The following is a 5,638-nucleotide window of genomic DNA, read 5'->3' on the forward strand; positions in this document are numbered from 1 at the left end:
GAACTTTTCGATAAGTTCTTTCTTGTTCTCCGACCTCCCCCTCTCAGCTATTGGTCCAAATATCACATAGTTGGTTACGTCACGGTTGCGTTCAGAGGGCTGAATTGACATGCTAATTTACGGAGTCAACACCAATCTCTCTTCTGTAGAGATGGGAATTCTGTGACTTCCCGCATGTTTGATGAATGGTGCAACTCGTTTCAGCAAGTCATCAAAACGCCTAGCGCACATTCGGAAATAAGAGAAAGTGGACCTTACAGGACATGATTAAATTCTGCACACTTGCTCGACTACTCCGCTCTGCAGCAGCAGGGCACCTTGCACCCCCATTCGAGTGAAGGGTTCTCGCTCACCCCCATCACGGAGCTTCTCCACCCTTGCTCCCCAGTGGTGGAACAATCTCCCTGTCCCTCTTCGAACCTCTGTCTCACTACCCATCTTCCGGCGTGGTCTGAAGACAAATCTCTTCCGACTATACCTGGACTAACTGCCACCACTCTGTGAATCATTTCACTTAAAATTTCCTTTCATGCCACTTATGTTAGGCCTACATGTACCCCCATTCCAGCACTCATTGTAATTTGTATTTTTCATTTTCCAGAGTCTTACCTCTGACTATGAATAAAGGATTACTCCATATTGGACATGCGGGTAAAGATGCTCCATTGATGGTTAGTCACTTGTGTGCTATTCCTCACTTCACAAGAGAATTAAATTCAGAGACTGTCCATTTTAGCATTAAACTAAAGGTGGTGGCACAATAGTGATGCTATAGATTAATAATTGTTACATTCTGAACAATTCCTCTCCTTTAGCCACTCCCAACTGCCACCTTTATGTCCAAATTTCTATGCTCAAGACAAGGGGTATCTTGCATTATATGACAAGCAATAAAAACAGGCACACTCAGCCCTACTTTTTTAAAACAATTAATTTTTAATTCTCACCCTTCCACAAGAAGCCATAGAATAGTTGATCGATTTCCTCATACCAGCACTGTGGGAATTTGAGTGGAATGGTCGACGTACAGAAAAAGGAATTCTAGGTAAAATATTCACCATAGCCCAGAATGATAGAGGCAAAACTGGGCCATCTCTTGATATCACCCATATAAAAAATAAAGAGAGCAGTGCCAAGGTGAATTAAGAAGCAATGGTGATTAAGAGTGATAGCTTCACTTCTTACCGCAATTAACTTTGTACCCAGAAAATTGTCAAAACACTTTTATAATGTTCAACGGGTGAAATATTGAGCTAGCTGGTATTGACAATGCTAATAAAATATCATCAGCATAAAGACTGGCTTTGAAATCATGTCCACATCGTACTCGCAGTATACCGAGACACTTCTAAAACAAATTATAGGCCTACTGTTAGGTTACAGTGAATACATGTACATAATAAACAGTAATTAAGATATGCGTTATATATTATATACATTAAACCCCATGAAGCCAGCATTACGCCCGGCTTATTATTAGCCTAGTACGGAGCACTAAGGTTGTTATCTTAACGTAGCTAAGCGCTGCGATGTAACCATAGACTTATCGTCCGTTAATTAAAACGACTCGAGCCTACAAGTGGTAACATCTTACAAACCAACTCGTTTCCTAAATAAAGGAGGTCAGGTGACTTGAATTCGTGGTGTGCAGGCAAAGACTGTAAAAGGTGCAGGTTATGCAATTTCCGTGTCCTTTCACTGTTTTCATTGGGTCCTTCACACGAAGGTCACGTGCTTCCTGTCATCACCGTGGAGATCGATGGTGGAAATTCCCCAGCTTGCTACAGTCCGGTTCTCTTGACTTGAAACCGTACAGTCTCTGCTTGAAACCCTGCTTGAATTGAATGCTCTTATTGGCCAGTTGGTGGCACTGTAGCAATGGAATTTAATGTTCAGTATTTAAACAGCCATAACTCTCGACCACGTTGCAATATTGAGCTAGCTGGTATTGACAATGCTGATAAAATATCATCAGCATAAAGACTGGCTTTGAAATCATGTCCACACATATTAATAGCCATTATTTCTTCATTAGATATTATAGCACTAGCAAGAGCTTCTAGTGCTAAAATAAAATCCTCTCGTGTGGACCTGAAAAGGTGAACGTGTAACATAGTTTAAAGGCGATTGGTTCATTGTAAAGTGCCTTAATCCACTGCGTACATACTGGCCCGAAACCAGCTTTAGCGAGTGAGCAGCATAAGTAAGGCCACTGTCCTGTCAAAAGTTTTTTTCAGCCTCCAGCGATATTGTTCCTGCTGGATGCTGGAGGGAGCTGGCCTCTTGACGTCAGGTGAAAGAGCCTCCTCGTATTGCTAGAAGTGCGGCAGCCTTGAATGAGGCCCACCGGACCCTGATCTACTAAAGAGGGCACTACTGTCCCTTCTGCAAAACCAATTATTTATTTATTTATTTGAAGAATAACTAATGCAAGTACACAGTCATTTGCAGAATCAGTTGTGCTGGAGAGGTTGGAAACAGACCCGAATCAGGGGTTAGTTGGGTTTATTTGGGTCTTGCACATATTGTGTTTCTGGAGTCTGAAGTTCCACCATTAAATTATTTTTTATTTTCTAACATGTTCTCCTTTATTTGCAGTTGAATAATTTTATGTTTATAATCCAGCCTCTACAGGTAGCTTTGAAGGCTTCCCATGCAATTCGGATGGATGAGACAGAATTAATGTTTATGGCAATTAATTCAGATATTTCTCTATTTAATTAAATGTATTTGTCATTGTTGGGCTTCTTAACCAATCCCAGGGGTGAATTCAGGCCTTTCAAAGGGGGGTACTGGTTTTTTTACTGACTGGTGTGATTTAGAAATCAATCTCAAACAAGAGCATGTTAAAACCTAGTATATGGCTGGACCGGGCGACCAACGGTGTGACGTCATAACTCGGCAGACCAATGGTGTAACTTCCTCACTCAGTCACTCCCTCAGTCACAGACATTCGTGTTTGTAGGGCTGGCCCCGCTGTTGCTGTCCAGCCAAAAACCAAAGACATTGTATTAAACAAGGCACCACTGCTTACCAACCCGCAACCATCAGAGGGGAATCAGTTGAGAAGGTAGAAACAGCTTGGGGTGGAGATCAATGACCTGCTGAAGTTCACCGAATGTGCACAGTCAAAATACAGCAAACGTCAACCGCACCGATAGCTTTAAGGAGACAGAGCTATTTTAATGTGGACAAACCTTTAACGGTTCTCCAATGCATCTTATCTCTCTGTCTCTTATGTGTACTATGTGGAAATATGAGAACACAAAACCAGAGAAAATAGGAAAAAAGCAGTGAGACAGGCTAGTGGAGCCACAGGGCTAGGACAGATTGCAGTAGAGGAGCTCATAGAAAATAAGGTCACAAATCATTTTTGGTTTGTTGGCTTGTGGCTTGAGCCAAAAATGATTTGTGACCTTATTTTCCATGAGCTCCTCTACTGCAATCTGTCCTAGCCCTGTGGCTCGACTAGCCTGTCTCACTGCTTTTTTCCTATTTTCTCTGGTTTTGTGTTCTCATATTTCCACATAGTATAACTGAGGATACATAGAGGGGCGACTTCTGAGAAGGAAATGCAAGGAAGAACTCTTCTAAATGTTCTCCCTGGAAGCCGTCGCACACTGCACTGTACGAACACACAACACCGCGTCTTTTTGTTCGTCAGTCGTTCCGATTGCTTCGTTTTGCTCAAAAAGTTCTACTTCGTACGAAGTATACTGCCTACTTTACTGCAGGTATGAGAGAGCTTTCAGGATCTAGGGCTCTCTTACACCCGGCGCCAAGCGCAACGCAAGTGTCTTTGCTAGTTTCAGACCGACGCAGTTGTCATTTTCCCGTCCAGGCGCCCACGTTGTTTAAATAGCACATGTACTTGCGCCCATGGGCGTGTTGGTCTTAAAATGAGGTGTGGTCAGGCGCATTGCTATCTTGAGGCAGCGGAAAGCGATTGCGGGATTGACCAGCAAAAACCGGGTTTGGCGTAGTATTTTACTGTTATTTTAAGGGCACATTATTAAGATAGTAATATGCGCCTACATAGGCGGGTGCACAACGCGCGATATATATAAAAAAAGTCATAATGGTTAGTCATAATATTTATCAGAATTAACTAATCGAACAGATCAGTTTCCTCTGCAGAAAAGCGTTCTTTTCTACTACTTGGCAAATCCACAATTATAATAGCAATCCGCCAAAGTGCAAGCGCACCTGGCTTTTAAAGGGAGTGGGAGATGACACTCTGATGGGTTTATTTCATGTTACGCCCAAAACACACCTACGATTAATTAAGAGACTAAGGACAACCCCTTTGAGCTATGCGCCTTTACTTTGGCTCAGATTATCCACCGTTAAACTAGCAAAAGTGGATTTGGACACGCCATAAATGCATTTGCGCCATGCGCTTTAGACCGTGCGCTTAGATCGTTAAAATATAGCCTGTAGTCTTATGTCTCTGTGGGGATTGAGCCAGAGGATCAGCTAAAGCAGGCAGGATGGCACAGGGAGTGAACACAGGCAGGGCAGCACAGGGAGTGAATACAGGCAGGGCAGCACAGGGATTGATTACAGTGCTGGTGGGAGCAGGTGCCAGACCAGCTGCAGCAGATCCACTCTGATAGTACAGGCCATATGTAGACAGTGCGACAAACACACACATACACAAGCACGAACGCACACAAGCACTGTGTCTGTCAGTTGAAAAATAATCCAGGTGGACTGGAAACGTGCTAGGAGTAAGAAGGCATACGAATACAATCACACAAAAGGCAGCAGCTAAAGTCATTTCATAATGTCACAGTGGCTTCAATTATTATATATAAATGAATCAATATATGATCCAAAGATGAATTGCATTTAATACTAAACTATGTAATTAAATCATGTGTGCTCCAACAAACCTGAGCAGACTTCTCAGCCAAATTAAGGTTTGACATTGCAGCAGCATTACGTGTACCACCAGGTCAAGATTTTACAAACTGGGGGAGAATGACATGTGAGAATATGGGGAAATAAATAAAATAAAATAAAAACCAGAAAAGAACCATTCCAAATAAAATAAAACATTCTAGTTAAGTTTGTTGTCATGGTAAAATAAATGAATAAATAAATAAGAAATGGAGCTACAGAAAAGGGGAGATTTGATTAGAAAAAAAATATGGACGTGCTTGTTACGTCCCCAGCCTCTGCTTGCCTGGGTAGTGCAGGTGGAGGTAATACCTAATTGCTTAATTGCTTGATTGCCTCCACCTGCCTGCAGTATGAGGCTGGGGAGATCTTTGGGGTTTCTTTTGTGTTTTTTGCGTTCGGTAGGTTTTTGTGAAGACCTTGTGGGGTTTTTGTTTGTTTTAGTTTGTGTTTTAGATTAATAAATGTTTTTTGTTTTTAGATCAGTTTCTGTCTGGTTTTTGGTGATTTGGACTTGGTGTTTAATGTTTGTTACGGCCCTTTGAGCCAGCCGTAACAGTGCTGAACGAGTCCCGATTGGTAGAGACGGGAAGATTTGACTAACGTGAAACCGAAAGTAACTAAATCACGAACAAGCAGTTCGTTTTACACAGCAACACGGAAAGGACTTGGCTGTTCATTTATTTAAATTCACTTGCATTAAGGTAAGGGAAATATCGAATTTTCTATTTGTTTT

At 42.0% G+C, this 5,638-nt stretch overlaps 3 protein-coding genes across 8 annotated transcripts in view; 2 read left to right on the top strand and 1 right to left on the bottom strand.

Moving 5' to 3' along the window:
- LOC135248991 (uncharacterized) overlaps positions 1-5,638 on the top strand; it is a 127,872-nt gene that overhangs the window by 93,393 nt on the left and 28,841 nt on the right. The window lies entirely within an intron of this gene.
- Positions 1-5,638, bottom strand: part of LOC135248994 (CD276 antigen-like) — a 47,664-nt gene that overhangs the window by 36,890 nt on the left and 5,136 nt on the right. The window lies entirely within an intron of this gene.
- Positions 1-5,638, top strand: part of LOC135248995 (uncharacterized) — a 43,789-nt gene that overhangs the window by 20,952 nt on the left and 17,199 nt on the right. For 3 of the 5 annotated variants that reach the window (XM_064324175.1, XM_064324174.1, XM_064324177.1), the window contains exon 1: positions 5,304-5,606. The exons of the other annotated variants lie outside the window; for them this stretch is intronic. The gene's annotated coding sequence lies outside the window, so the exon portion shown is untranslated. Of the gene's footprint in view, positions 1-5,303; positions 5,607-5,638 lie in introns of those variants that run through there. 5 annotated transcript variants of the gene reach the window in all.

Source organism: Anguilla rostrata, chromosome 2 (genome assembly GCF_018555375.3).
Source record: "Anguilla rostrata isolate EN2019 chromosome 2, ASM1855537v3, whole genome shotgun sequence".
In the NCBI taxonomy this organism is placed as follows: domain Eukaryota; kingdom Metazoa; phylum Chordata; class Actinopteri; order Anguilliformes; family Anguillidae; genus Anguilla; species Anguilla rostrata.